Genomic DNA, 16212 nt, shown 5'->3' with positions numbered 1-16212 from the left:
TTAGGTCTAGCTAACACTTTAATCCACACATTGACTTGTATATTTTCTGGCAGCTGAACTGAGAATAAGCGCAACGTTTCTCCCTCCATCACCTTGTTGTCCTGCTTTTTTTTCTCCGTTTGGAAGGCTCAATATTCAGCTCTCAAACATAACCTTTCAGATGTCGATAAATGTTGAGGTTGTGTAACATAGTCAGACCAGGACAGAGAAGAGGAGAAAGTGAGAGAGCATCTGACCTGTACTTGCCCCAAAAGTTAAGAATGGCCTTATGCTCTGTCAGCATCTGCACTGTTACCTAACCTCACAAGTGCTTCACATGCAACGACCAGCCAGAGCCTGCAAACCAGCTGGTGACCCCGTTACGCAGCCTGCATGATTAGATGAACTTAAAAAAGGTCTAAGAGGCTTTTCTAATCAATTCCTTATTGTTTCCTCCCGGACGTAAAATCGATGCGCGGCTCATCATGAAAGCTGCGCTACTGTAATATCAGGGCACGACACTGAGAACATCTGATTATCGGCCACTAAGTGAAAGAGCTTCAGAGGGGCTGTTGAACGATGGAGGTGTTTTTCAATTAAAACAATTACCGGTCTAAGAGTATCAGAGAGCGTGAAAACGTGTGGAGCGTACTGTATAGCATTTAGTAAAGGACCAAACATTGATTTAATTTTTTTATCTCTATAAAGAGGGGTCGTGACGAACTTTGAACACCACGCAACAGGATACATTTTTCATCTTTTTTAAGCATAGAGAAAAATATTACTATACTTAAGCTGTAATCAAGATTATGTTACTACCAGTAAAATGGTGAGTATAATAAAATGGAATTGACTAATTCCATAAAGTACACATTTCAGTGGTTATATATTACTCCAGCTGAGATAAGATAATAAGTAAGAATGAATAAAGCTCAAAAATACTGCAAAAAAGCAGAAAGTCCCCACAGGCTACTTTTTACATGAAGCTTAATGAACCCGACAGTTTTATTGTTATAAGAAGCTCTTGTGGTTTTATTTAAGTTCACATCAAGCAGCAAACTCTTGGGCTGTGTGAGGGAGTGTAGAGCAAGTGGTAAGGGAAGTGATAAGTAGACAGCATCAGCAGACTGGTCACATTTCTTCTAAGTGTACTTTATTACTACATTTCTTAAAACAACCCTGGTTGTCAAAATCTCACGTTTTATACAGAATCTCACACACACCTGAACCTCATTAGTCTCTAGCATTAAGAAATAGGTTAGCCCAAAAAATACAATCTAAAAAAAGAGACATGAATATGATTATTCATCCAACTGACAGACTCGTTACAGTTAAATGGTTTGAAAAATTAAACACTGCATACAGAACAACTCAAAAGGTTACTTTAAAAAAAATAAAAAATACTATACAAAAGGAAAAACCCTTCATTTGGTTGTACCCAGTGATGCCGTCAATGACCTCATGACCCTATATAAACAGGAAGTGCTGGGTCGGCCCCTCCCACACACCTGTTTTGGATATAGGACTTGAACAAAGGGACAACCAAAGGTAAGAATAACCAAACCAACATAAGCAAACATAATTTAGCAGAAATTTACCTGTCAACAGAAGACAACTCAAATCACCTCATGGTTCAGTAGTATTTTCTTTAAAAGCATATGCATGGATGTAAACTGTAACATAATGCTGCCACAAACAAACCCAGGATAGTATGTAGAGCAAAGTTACACCACCAGTGTCTAAACTAAAGCATTATGGCCAACTGTCAAATAACATTTGTCACAGGCTGAAAGATAGAGCCAACATGGAAGCTGCTCCACATGTGGCTCAATCAACAAGCTCCTGTTTAAAATATGCAACTTTATAACAACCAAAAGCATGTTAGCAGCCTGGTGCAAGAAAAAGAAAGAAAGAAAGAAAGAAAGAAAGAAAACTGTTTTCTGTACCAGACTAGTAAAGTTTCCCCTCACAGAGGGTTTATTTTGTTATAATTCATCCCTCTAGATCAGGGGTGGGCAACTCCAGGCCTCGAGGGCCGGTGTCCTGCAGGTTTTAGATGTGTCCTTGATCCAACACAGCTGATTTAAATGGCTAAATGACCTCCTCAACATGTCTTAAAAGTTCTCCAGAGACCTGGTAATGAACTAATCGTTTGATTCAGTTGAGTTGACCCAGGGGGAGGCCTGGAGTCCCCCCGCTCTAGATTTTGGGGTTTGTCCGCTATAACTGTCAGGTCATTGCAGCTGATTGACATCTATTAGGCCTCACCTTTGCCAACTTTGAGTCATTGAGCTGGGCTTCAGTTTTGGTCAGTGAAAGTCCAGTATTTTGTTTTTATTCAGAACTACTTGGCAAATATAAGTACCCATTCAGTTCATGGATGTAGTTTATTAATAAAGCTTTGTGGCATTAGCTTACCTTTGCCCTCCACCTCCTGCTTCCAGTGTGGTATCTTCTGGCTAGAAAACGGAAGCTAACCCGCCAAGGGTTCATAATTCTTCATGTTCCACTTCTTTCAGCGCCACAGCAAAAATAAGGGTGAAATGGAGCCTCTTTCATCCTCTTGTGTAACACCAACCGCCTGCATGTCCTCCTTCAGTATGTCCAAAAATCCACTATTCCTGACTCTGAACATGTATCTTTCCTTCTCGCTCACTGCTTTCCAACATGCCATCCCCCTCCTTCCTTCTTCTGTCTTCACCCAATAAGCTGCACAGTTTCCACTTGCAACCTGTAGCATCGGTGGTGGTCATTGTTTACCCGGGCCATGCTTGTTCTGAGATGAAAATTTTATCAATGATCCTCATGTTCAATTTGGCAAAACTTTTATGGTAAATGCCCTTCATGACTCAACCCTCTCCATTTATACAGTCTTGGGACCAGCATTAGGAGCACACAAGCTTGTGGTCCGTCATGACTGGTGTCAACACTGTGGCATCAGACTGTACGCTCCAAAACCAACACAATGCCTGACTTCAAATTGACGTTTTTGTGAATGTGTAAAACAGCAAAAAACTTGCAAATAACATTTAAGGTTCAAATATGGAATATCAAATTTGTTTTGTGAAAATAAATAGAGTTGTGAATCTTTAACCTTTAGTTTAGTCCACATTGAATGTGGTCTATAGTCCAGATGCACTGTGTATATCGAATTTTGTGCCAAGGACTGGCGATAACATTAGTTATTATACGACTGCATAAGTCAAATGTAAGAATAAAGCTGTTGTTGCCGCATTTTTAGAGGAAATCATGTGCCATCTCATTTTCTTGCATCACTTGCACTCTTCAGCTTGTTGTTTGCATCATGTTTACGCAGTTATGTGTTTTATAAGTGTTTTATGTATATTCTGTTTGTGTCATAGTCTTCCCCTATTTTCCACATCAGCACATAGCCGTGTACCAAGACTGTATGTTTTTTAAATGTGAGTCAACAACGGTCGACACTTTGAATTGCGGCCTGTGGTGCACATCAGCTGCAAATGTATGGTTTTCCAAAGCAGCCGCAGGAGAGAGCTCTATAAAAACAGTAGGAGGAAGACGCGGTTACTCCATTAGAACTGCAGTGAGCAAAATAAAATAGTTTGAATCTTTAACCAGCTGAAAGGTCAGCACAGCTGTCACGCTGCTGCGCTTGCAATGAGTCCCTGGGCTGGATCTGGATTGGCGATATGCGTGTGACATTTGCACACCACGTCAGAATGCAACAAAGTTACTCCTGCTCGCGCTGAATTTACCCAACTGTGCTTTAAGTGTGGTTGCACCCTAAATTGCTCTTTCCACATTCATGCACCCTGCTGGCCCAGTTTATTCTTGTTTTCAAAAGCTGTAATAACCGATGAATTCTGCAGCTCGCCTCAGTTCGCCTCAGTTTGGGTTTACACAGCCGGGGTTAAAGAAGAACATGCACACACAGAAAAACAAAAAGCTCTAACAGCCTTTATCCGTTCTCCACGGTGCTGCCAGACAGTCACTGACTGTCCCTGACCTGTATGTGGCTCTTGTCACATCTCTCTTATAGCCCAGAGAAATGGAGTTTGACTCAGGCTGTTCTTCCCCTGAATCCTCCGGGGGCTGTATTAAAAAGGCATCGCAGCAATGTTGACAGGAATACATTTATCGGGATTGTGTCTCCTTTCAAGAGGCGGCTGGGGGTGGCGCTGGCTGCCACAGGTCGCCTTGGCTGGCTGGCAGGCCATTTGATCTCCATATCACCTGCACTGGATAGAGCCGCACCAGGCTGGCGCTTCAGACAGAGCCTCACACTGCGGAGTAGATAGAGATCAGATGGGTGGTTTTTATTTATTTATTTATTTTCACTTTGAAATCACGAAGCACAAAATATATATATATATATATATATATATATATATATATTTGGCAAATAAATCCATGAGCAGCAGTTAGTGTTTCTCCTCTCCTCTTTCTTCTTGTCAAGCTTCGCTGTAATTGCCCGGCTGTGAGGCATTCGGAATATGAATGTAGGAGCTAATGACATCAGTAACTTTATACCGCCTGCACTGAAAATGGTGCGCTGTGTTTTAAAGCTCCAAAAACATCTTTGTGGGATGTCATTTTAGCTTTCTGCATCAATTCAAATCAGTCAGCGGTGGTACATTTCACCATTCTATCTTTCTGCACCACCAAACTTTGCTGGGGTTTACAGCACCTGCAAATCCTCGTAAAATGTTATAACACTATTGTCACGGTAAGAGTAGCTGTAAATCTTCATTTTTTTTTTTTTTACTGCAAATGAACACCTCTACAGTTCCATCTAAAAATGGGGATTATGGAGTTTGCAGGACTATATGTGCCATACATAATTTAGGACTTTCCAGTCTTAGAAGCTACTATTCTTTCATTAGATTTTTCAGTATGGCAGAGGTGTTCGCTTATGTCTTTCATCTTGGTATTGATCATCATATCTTGTGCATCATGTGAGGGAAGGTTCCTTTCTAATTAGAGGCACTCCGTCAGCAGGCGCGCTCAGCTGGGTAACACTGACGTTCTCTGACGTGACGATGTGAGAATTTCCGCTGTGTTAATTGTGACTATGTACAGAGTTTCTGAGCTGTGGTGACTTAGCAGGCTGGCAGCCCAGATGCTTGAATCCCAGCTGTAGAAAGATGCAAAAGAAGAACTGATGGGAAATGTGCACGTGTTCCTGATTGTGTGCTTGTGAAACCACAAAGGTGTAGCACTCATTTTGAAATTCTTCAGGGAGTTTAATGGTACAGTGTGACTCAGGGAAAGTACAGCCTGCATGGTCTGGGGATGCTTAAACCTCATCATATATAGTACTATGGCCTCGTCAGTCTAATGTTAATTTAAGTGAGACTTGCTGTATGTGAGGCAGATTAAGCCATAAATCACATTTCTCCATGCCAAAGATAGAAGTCCTGGGTCAAGAATGACTCAAGATAACTTAGTGCACATGAGGGTGATTTATTTTTAAAGAACTATGACCAGTGTACAGTGTGAGATGGATGTTTTGTGGCTAAAAACATAAATATGGCTGGGACTGGACAACACTGACTTAAGACTACCTAAATGAAACTTATATATTTCACTTGTATTTTAAAATTATTGCTTCATGTTTATAAAAAGTGAAGCATCATTATTTTGAGTGTAAGCCACATACTGGACTTGCGTACAGAGGATGGAAACAAAGTATCGATGCTATCGTGTTACTATCAATTATCAATATTTAGACAGATCCCCCGTCTCTACGAGTTGAACATTGGTCAGAAGGTTAAAACACAGAGAAAAAGCTGAAATTACCAGAATATCCATCTATATTTGACAGGGTCTCAGAAATTACTTAAAATCTAAAGTCACTCTTCTTAAAGACCTTGCAGCATAATGTGAACACGATTTCGATGAAATCTGACGAGGACACCTATTTCGATGGAAAAGTCATTACTAGAAGATTATGAATCAAACATTTATTCCAAACTCAGATTTATGAGATGGAGCGCTCTTTTGCATTTAAATAACCTCTCCTGGCCCACTCATAACATCCCCTTTTATTAAGACTCACCCAGGCTAATGATGCAGAACACTCTACTAATTGCTGAAAATGCTGGCTTCGGATCCCTCTGTCTCTCAGCCTTCCCAACTTTGCCTTTTGCAAGCGAGGCATATATCTGCCGACATAGTGATCAAAGCCAAGCACTGATGGCGCAACTTCGGTGTGAGTTGACGGGGAAGGTTCGGCTCAGGAGGATCAACGGTCTTTATCACAGGAGAAGCTGCTGAATTCAAAGTGATGGAAACCCCAGCTTCTACTCTCTGGTTCTGCTCTGTGTTTGGTTTTGAATCAAATATCCAAACACAACATGAGATCCTATGAAAATGTATTGATCCCTGTGGGGGGACTGGGCTGCTGCAGCGGCAAGAGTGATAGTATTCAGCATGAAGAAGAGGACTACTAGAAAATAAGCACAAAATAACATGTGCCAAAAATGATAGCGAAAGCAATAAAGTAGAGCACGAGTAGGTGAGAGGTTATAATGTAGCGATATTTTCCAAATACTGTTGGACTTGGTTGAACTCAACATGATCTTCTGAAATGTTGTTTCATCGGTCTTACAACATGTTATTAGGTAAAGCTTTATTCAGAGCTATATTTTTCATTATAACACATTTTGTTTTAATTTCATGACAGCACTGTTGTCAAAATTCACAAAATTCTCCTTCTGTCCGTTGTTGACTCTCCTGAAGAAGCAAATTCTTTATCAGTTAACAATTAACAAATATACTCAGCCAAGTGGTTTGATACAAATAACAGTTATTTTTTTTTAAAGGCTAATTTAAACAATTGGATACTTACAATCATTTTATCATCCTTTTATTTAGCTCACCAAAACTTCACATGCTATCTAGCTAGCTGGTTAACTGACACAGCAGTACATTTGCTAATTGGCAAGTTTTGTTCTATTTAACAGATGAGGAAAAAAATGAAAGCATTTTTTAATAAAGTAATATTACATTTTTATAAAGCTTTGAATTGTAAGTTGCATAAAACTTCAAGATTAAGAGATTGTGTCATTGTTAAAATATCTGTAGTCTCTATATGATTTTTGTAAATAATGTAGTGTAACAACAGAATCCCCCTAAAATTAAATGTAAATGGCCTGTATTTGTATAGCGCTTTACTTAGTCCCTGACCTGTGGACCCCAAAGCGCTTTACACTACATTCAGTCATCCACCCATTCACACACTGGTGATGGCAGCTACATTTTAGCCACAGCTGCCCTGGGGCGCACTGACAGAGGCGAGTATTAAATACATAATCATAAAAAACTTTCATATTGAGTTTATTTTGTTATAATTTCCAGCCTTGGCAACTGTGTGCTGCACCCTTAGTTTACCTTAGCTGTATCCACCACTTCCTGTTTTATTTTAAAATCTCAGGTAGCCTTTGTTGGGCTGAGTGATGACACAAATGATAGCAAAAGCAATCAAATGGAACAAAAATTGTGTTTTCTGTTGTATTTTGGAGAGCCTGGGTTTTTTTGGGGGGGGCTTGTCCTTTGTCTCCTTCCCAGCTGAATGTCTGATTTTGTTTTTGCTTCCATATTTAGTGTTTGAGTCCGCTTCCTACAAAACCTTAACACAAAACTTAAAATGTACATTGTAGAAATTATAAAATAATACTTACTGTGCTCACCCGTTTTTTTGGGGTTTTTTTTAAGTGAGCCCATGAAGTGAATGGTGTCTATATTTAATCCAGTGCTGCCTGAGAGACTCAAGATCATGGCCATTCAATATTGGCTTTTAATTTTGTCTCTTGTGTGGACAGATTCTCCAAATCTCAAATTTCTTTGCGTATTTAGGCTGAGACACAAACTGCTGAGCTACAGCCACAGTTTCACAAAGTTGTGAATGTCTTCTTGTTAAGACTTTGGGATATTATTTATTTCCTGTTTCATTAAATTATTCTTTTTACCTTTTGTATTAATGTGTGCCTCGTGTCCTCATCTTGTTTACTTGCCTTTGTCGCTGACTGCCCTGCACTGCTGAATATGGTCCCCTCTCTCTCTTTCTGTCTTTATCAGTTGGCCGGTGATCCTTCACCTGTCAAGTCTTTTTTTTCTTGAGTCTATTTTTTCATCGTGTTTAGATTGGATTTTTGATTGGGCTATCTGCTTCACACAGCAGCACCTTTTATTTCTTTGAAGCCTAAATTGTGTTCAAATAGTTTTGTTTCCCATCTCACGCTGTAACTTCCTAATATGCTGATATGTTTTGAAAGCTCATCAGTTTAAGCCCACAGGCAAACTGAAAATACTTTATTCTGTTGGTTATTAAATTCTTGCCTTCTGTGATTCACTTCCTAAAATGGGATTAGAAAAGGGCTCCATTTAAAAAAAAGAAAAAGAAAAAAGTGTGATACGAAAACAAATTAAATAAATTAAATAAATTGAAAACTGTATTGTAATTGACTTTACATTGATTAGATTCTCAGTTTGGCTGTTGCCGTAAAGAAGCTTTTATTACCATAATTATTTAATTTGTTTTAGAGATGCTAACATTTTTAATAAAGCCAGGTGAAAAAATATGAGTGGACAGCAAAATGATTAGAATTTCTTAGAATAACCTTCCATTTACCATCGCGACTAATAACGCCATTCTGTTACTAAGCCTCACAAAGGATGTGAAACACACACACACACACACACACACACACACACACACACACACACACACACACACACACACACACACACACACACAAACAGTGGTGTAAAAAAGTGTTTGCTCCTTCCCTTATTTGATATTTTATTGTCTTTGTCACACTCAGATCTGTTTCAGATCATCAAACAAATGTAAATATTAAACAAAGATAACACACGTTAACACAAAATACAGTTTCGAAGTGAAAGTGTTTATTATTCAGGGGAAAAAGCCTCCAAACCTACACGGCCCTATGTGGAATAAGTGATTGCCTCCTTTACCTAATAACTGGTTGGTCCAACGTTAGCAGCAAAAAACAAAGGATTTGCGATAACTAGCAATGAGTCTTTTACGCAGCAATGTGGAATAATTTTGTCCCACTCATCTTTGCATAATTGTTGGAATTCAGCCACGGCAGAATTTTCAAGCAGGTCATGCTACAGCATCTCAATCGGGTTCAGGTCAGGACTTTGTCTTGGCCACTCCGAAGTCTTCATCTTGTTTTTCATAAGCCTTTCAAAGGTGGACTTGTTGGTGTGTTTGGGATCATTTGGATAATAAATAATAATAATCCAGAATTCCGCTTAAGAATCATCCTCATCTATACACAGTTTCAGTTTACCTCAATGGATGTATATAGAGAAGACTTTATGATTTGATTGCAATGCCATTACCAAATCTGTTCATAAGTCACATCCTTTATAGATCTACTTAATAGTTGCTTGCTTACAATCAGTCATTAATATTGCTTCAATAAAATCTCGGGGTTTTTTTTGTTTGGTTTTTTTTTCAGTGGTGACCTTTGGCTCCATAATACTTCAGCAAAATCTCTTCTAAATCAGATCTAATGCTATTTGAGTCTTCTGACTTGGCTGACTATTTGACATCAATACTAAGGACTGTTACTGAGGGCCTGTATGATCTCAGTCTGCGTTCTGATCAATATTACATCCTCGTTAGCGAGACAAATTATCCCCCATCTCAGTACTCTGCTCACCCAGAATCCTGCTGCTGGAATACTCTTCCTCTCTTCTTGGTCCAGCTCGTTTCTAATCACAGCTAAAAGGGGAACTTTTGATAGAGACTAATTGCATTCGGTGAAACCGCGGCTCCCTCCTGCCAGTTTGGGCCCTGGCCACCCATCCGGCCCCCTGAGAGTATCAGTTTAACCTGGGTGAAGGAAGATGAGGAGAAGGAGGCGAGCTCTGGAGCGAAGCACAGGGCGGTGTAACAGTGATGCTGGGAGGGGAGTAAAGCTGATGGATTTTGGGGAATTTAAGCGAGCACGTGTGTGCCTGTGCGGGTGTGTGCGTGTTTCTCTTCGCCCCTGCTACTTCATACACTACGCCTGAGTGGCTGCCGGATCTGACAGCCCAGCTTCCCAGAAATCCCCGCGTGGCCGACCTCTCGAGGTTGGAGGGTCTTGTTGCCATGTGAACTGCACAGAGCAGGATGAGCCACACTCGGAGCCCTTACCCATCTCAGCAGCGAGGGTGCAATCACAGCTGCTGTTTATTTACTTTAGTGCACAGCCAGAAAAGTTTTTGCTGTGTTTCATTTAGTTTGACACTGATCAGTTTTGAACCAGGGAAACTGTAAAACTACTGACTCTGACTCGTCTGTTGGACTGTTTTAATCACAGATGGCCCACATTTTAATTAAATAAACTTGAGATTAGTTCTTTGATTTGCATATTGTGTAATTTTAGTATGAGGACTTTTTTTTTATCACTGATGATATTTCTGAATCATGGTTTGTACTGCAGATTTTTGGCAACTGTGTAGTGACGATGTGCTGCTACAAATCGGAAAACGGGAAGAATTGAATATCTTCAGAAGTAAACTTTGACAAATCAAGGTTTGCTCTGCTTTATGAAGTTTCAGGTATTTACACAATGTCAGTGCGGCATTGCACTTTTGTTTTGTTTGGCCTTATTACAGTTGGTTATTTCCTCTGCAAGTCAGTGCAGCTGCCATTTCTCGGATATTTCTTTTCATTCAGTTTTGCATTTAATTATTTATTTTGGTCTGTTTTATCAGATTAAGTCTGTTCACCTCCTTTCACTGTAAAGCAGAAGTATTCGCCAACATATAAAGCATCTGCAAATTGAATACTTTTTTATTTTCTTGTTTAAAGCCGCTCATTTCGTGCAGCAGCATCTCTTGCGAATGGAATTGCATGGCTCAAGGCTTCTGTGTTCCTCCAGAGTGAAGACTCTTAACCACAGTTGTGTCTCTGGGCGCCATGGATTGATGAATCTGTAGCAAATTAAAAATGCAAATGCTGTTTTCTGTGCCAAAAACTCATTCACACAGCAGCAGATAATCAGAGCAGTGCATGACTCTGCAAGATTCCACATGTCCAATTATACTTTAATGGATCCATTCCAGTTAGTATTTTTGATAGGTTTTCTTGTTTTGTTTGTTCATCCTAATATAGTTATTAGTCTAAAAGCATGGATCCCTGAAAATTCTCATTTCTGTTGCCATTTTTGCTGTTGATGTGTCCTCACTTCAAAAACAAGCTGCACGTTTCCTCAAAGATTTCACTGACTGTAAAGTTAAAGTAATAATTTATCTTTCTGGCTACTTAAGGCTAAGGAACTGAAATGTGCTGCTTGACGTGGTGGTGTCCATAAAGTAAGACTATTCTCAGTTTTTACGCTCGTGTAACACAGTTTGCTGGTGTGTGACCTCTACAATTGTTTAATGGCCACGGCCATGTTGGGATGCATGGGGCGTGGCAGCTGCATAATGCAGATCTGGAGTATTCTTTTCGTTTTTTCTGTCCTGATGAGAAACGCCCTATTATGTCCATTCTGTGCTGTAGTGTTAGTTTGTTGGAAATGACCTATGATATATAAGTTTATAAAAATGTCCATGATAGAAACTGATAATTGAGAACGTAACTCAGCAACGTAACGTTGCTAAGTAAAGTCACGAAACTGAAGTCATGAAGCCCAGCTGAATCCAAAAGACACTGAATGAATGCGCACTTGTGCTAGTGCTATATATGCTGTTATGCTTCAGTAAAATGACTGTTGTGATGTTTATTGTCAAAGGAATATATAGATAGATAGATAGATAGATATAGTGAGTGAGACAATTAGCAGGCTGATTAGCTCTCTGCTAATCATTCATGAGAGAAATGGGGGGTTTTTTATACATTTTTATATGAATGTGGTTAATGTCTGGTATTTTTGGGTCTCCCGACCCATTGGCTGAATCTGTGTGAGATGGTCCTCATCTGGTGACTTCCCTGAACCTTTCTGCATGTTGAAGGGTGGATGCTCCTGCTTGCTGGATGCTGCACTATTCCTGGGAGCGGTAGGAACTGATCACATCCTTCCCGTGTCCCAAGATTAAGGTCCGGTTCTTTGGGCTTGCTGTTTACTACCACTGGTTTGTGCCATGCGGCCCTGACCAGCCCCTTGAATGATCTTACCTAAAAGGGTGACCCAGATCTAGTCCAGTGTACAGAGGAGTGGCAGGCGGCATTTGTGCAGGTAAAGAAGGCTCTCTGTGGGGAAACCTCGCTTCATACTCCTAACTTCTTCCTCACTTTTATTCTCCAGAGTCATCCATGGATCAGAGGGCTGGGAGAAGTTTTGTCCCAGCAGGTAAGGGAGGTCGACAGCTCAGTTGTATAAATCAGCAGAAAATTGTCAGATTGGGAGGCCAGGTATAGTACAGTGGCCATCCGATGGGCGATTGACTCTCTTTGCTATTGGGCCGCCCTTTCACCCTCTGTTTAGATCACGCCGTATGGCTACCCAGCCTAAGTCGGGCAATGGGGGTATGTGGCAGGGTGTGGTTTGGAGCAGCGGGTTCAGGTTGTGTTATGAGGGAAGGCTTCCCCACACAGCTGTCCACATCACCTGGTCATGTCTTTCCTACTTCAGTAGGATGCCGGAACCTGACGGGAGAGCTGTGTGCTGTCGGGAACGAAGCAGCCGGAAAGCTGCAGCTAAAAAAATTGTAAATGGCCTGTATTTATATAGCGCTTTACTAGTCCCTAAGGACCCCAAAGCGCTTTACACATCCAGTCATCCACCCATTCACACACACATTCACACACTGGTGATGGCAAGCTACATTGTAGCCACAGCCACCCTGGGGCGCACTGACAGAGGCGAGGCTGCCGGACACTGGCGCCACCGGGCCCTCTGACCACCACCAGTAGGCAACGGGTGAAGTGTCTTGCCCAAGGACACAACGACCAAGACTGTCCAAGCCGGGGCTCAAACCGGCAACCTTCTGATTACAAGGCGAACTCCCAACTCTTGAGCCACGATCGTCCCTTTATTGTAAATAAAGTTATTCATGTGTCTGAAACACTGTGTGCTTCAGGTCCTTTCTGCCACACTTAGCCATTTGCTAACTTTGCTGTTGCTTAGACTGCAGGACCTGAAACCTGTTCCAACAAGTGAATATAGCCCCTACGAACATTTGCTGATCTTGGCTCACAGCCTGTCATTAAAAGTTAGCAAAGGCTGTTGGATAAAGGTAAAGGATAGAAAACAAAGCAGGAACAAGGTGTATTTTTGCTCGTGCACAATAAAAAAAATCTGTTGTTAATGAAAAGTATTGCTCTTATCTTAAACCTACTGTCTGTTAGCCAACCTCGCCAGACTCTACCACATTCTGTCCTCGGGGATTCAAATAATGAACAGTTCCTTTAAAACGAAATAACAACTCAAATAAGCAAACAAATTTCACTCAGACTTCCAAATTTCCAAATTTAGAACAAAAGTCTGTGAAAAACAAACTTCCTCTCTATATTTCCTTACATTTTGGGACGATCTAACTTGGATTTTCTAGCCTCACAATGCTTTATGAATCACGCCCAAAAATTCCATACTTTAATTTTCTGGTTCTCTCTGTTGCTGTTCGTTGGAAACTGCAGCAAAGCAGTGAGCGCTGCAAAGAAGCTGTGTACGCAGCCTGTGTGAGCCGCTAAAACAAAAAACACACCACGAAAATAGACTTGCTGAACCCTGACTGACGCTTACAAACATGTTCTCCCACAGGGCTGAGATAAAGGGACGCGGTGGGAACCTAATATGAGATATATCCTCGCTCAGATTGTGGTTCATGTCTCAGTTACTTGTGGTTCCTTTGTAACCTCTGACCGGCATAATCTTTTAATATCTAAAGATGTGTGTGCTCTGGTGTAGCTGGGGGTGGGTCCCACAGGAATTCGAGAATGTGAGACTGCAGAGACACTGTTCCAACTTGCAGTCTTACCATTGGCTTTATCTCACCGGCTAGAAGCACAAAACTTGGAACTGTAAACGGTGCACAAAATCATCAAGCAGTCCAGATTTGAAATGTATTTTTTAATTCTGCTATTTTCTTTCATTTTACTACAAAGTGCTCCTGAAAGCATGAAGTAATTTGCATGTAAAGTGTCTTGATTTGCAACCCCCCCACTGGGTTTTCCTTCTGACTGCAGAGTAGGTAGACGATATCTCTGTCTCCCTCTCACACAGAGATGAATGAAGCTGCCCATCCGGAAATCCAGACTTCTTAAAATGTGCTCATGCTTCTGTCAAACCTCTGGAGTGGGGCAATGAGGGGGGAGAGCCAGGCGTCTCTTAGCACGAGGCTTTTAGGAGCTGATGCTGCTCTCTTTAAACCTTCACCCATTCTGTTCACTTCTATTCTGGGAGAAAACCAGTATGCCAAGTGAGACATGAACAATGTGACAAAGACTGATAGGAGAAGTGACGGCAACCCATTTTATTTCAGCTGTGCTTCTCTTTGGGAAATGGGACGACTGTCAAATGTAATGGATGCAACTGTACACGGTGCAATCACAGAGTTCTACGAATCGGCGGATTAAAACCAATAAATAATTCCTGATTTAAATTTGCAGATATCCTATTATAGAATATAGTCTTGGTCAGGATTTGTGCTGGATTGCTTCCAGTGTTCAAGTTCCTGTTGCCATGTGCAACTGTTCATTCGTTTATTTCCTTCTTTAGATGCCTGATCGGATGCCTGTATTGTCAGTCTGACCCAGGGGAACAAACCCACAAACATATTTCTTATCGCAATGCCTTTGAGTGCTGGGGATTCTCACACTAAAAAAACTCCTGTTTGGACTGCAGGTCACAGCCAGAAACCCAACTTTCATGGTCTGTAATGATCTTCGACATGAAGTATGTTTGATGCAGTGTTTAGGTGCACGTGCAGAGGGAACAGAAGGATTTCCCAAGAGCAAATGGCACTGTGCAAATATATTGTACAATTCAAATGAGGTTAAAGGCGAGCTTTCCTGTGATTTCTTGAAGCAGTCTTCACAAATAGTTCTCCGAACTCCTTGGAAGCCTATTCCAAACCTCTTCTCTGGATATTGGTAGCCTTTTGTTCTGTTTTCTGTTGGGCTGTAACATACAAAGTAATACCAGTATAAATCTTTACGTGATCTGGCAGTTTTATGTTGCAGTTGATATAGCAACACAACGCATTTAAGCTCCAATTCAGTACGTTAAAGGGAGTTACTTAAACAACCTCCAACAAAGTACTTTGAAATATATGCAGGAAAACTGTTCATGTTATGAATGCAGAAATGCACTTGTTGAGCCACTTAAGGCAAAAGAACAGTCATATATATAACCAGGCAATCAAAGACGATATGCAGCTGCTGGTGATGTATGACCCAAATGTAAACAAATGACTCCAGAGTGTCATTGGAGCACTCACTAGTTGCACTTGCCAGCAGCACTCCATGACAGGAAGCACAAATGGTGGCTGGATATTACAGATGTAGTTACATGGTGGAAATGCAGGACATTAAGCAGCTGATTAAAAAGCTGAAACCAAGATGCATCATCCAGTAGTAACATATCACCCTAACTGAACCCTTCACTCTCAGATTGCTGGCTTACGTGCGATTCCTAGGATATCTAAAAGAGGGATGGGAGACAGACCCTTCAGCTGGTTCCTCCTCTGTGGAATCAGCTTCCAGCTTAGATTCAGGGGACAGACAGCCTCTACGTTTCTAGATTAGGCTTAAAACATTCCTTGATCCTGTATCCTGCCTTAGCTGCATAACAATAGGCGTAGGCTGCTGGGGCTTCTCATGCAGTGAGTGTTTCTTCTTCACTCAACTTTTAGCATTCCCTATTTGTTTACACACCACTCTGCATTTAATCATTAGTTATAATTAATCTCCAGCTCTCTTCCACAGCATGCCTTTGGTCTTGCCTTGCCTCCCTCCCCTCACCTGGGCCGCCCCTCCCTGAACCTGGTTCTGCCAGAGAGTTCTTCCTGTTAAAAGGGAGTTTTTCCTTAACACTGTTGCCAAAATGTTTGCTCATAGGGGGTCGTCTGATTGTCGGGGTTTTCTTTGTATTGTAAGATCTCTAGCTTACAATACAAAGTGCCTTAAGGCAACTGTTGTTGTGATTTAGAGTTGTATAAATAAAGCTGAATTGAATTCAGATTGAAAATTTTCAGTATTGTTATGAAACAATATATTGCACAGGTTACAAGAATAATAACACTTTAATTTAACAATAACTAAAGTTTAAGCAGGTTTTTTTATACTTA

At 40.9% G+C, this 16212-nt stretch overlaps 1 long non-coding RNA gene across 1 annotated transcript in view; it reads left to right on the top strand.

Moving 5' to 3' along the window:
- The first annotated feature begins 1483 nt into the window (after positions 1-1483).
- Positions 1484-16212, top strand: part of LOC106098238 (uncharacterized) — a 63943-nt gene continuing 49214 nt past the window's right edge. The window contains exon 1 of the long non-coding RNA XR_001224387.3: positions 1484-1527. This is a non-coding gene — a long non-coding RNA (uncharacterized LOC106098238). The remainder of the gene's footprint in view (positions 1528-16212) is intronic.

The sequence above is a fragment of the Oreochromis niloticus genome, linkage group LG17 (genome assembly GCF_001858045.2).
Source record: "Oreochromis niloticus isolate F11D_XX linkage group LG17, O_niloticus_UMD_NMBU, whole genome shotgun sequence".
NCBI lineage: Eukaryota > Metazoa > Chordata > Actinopteri > Cichliformes > Cichlidae > Oreochromis > Oreochromis niloticus.
This window is presented reverse-complemented; position numbering and strand designations above follow the sequence as displayed.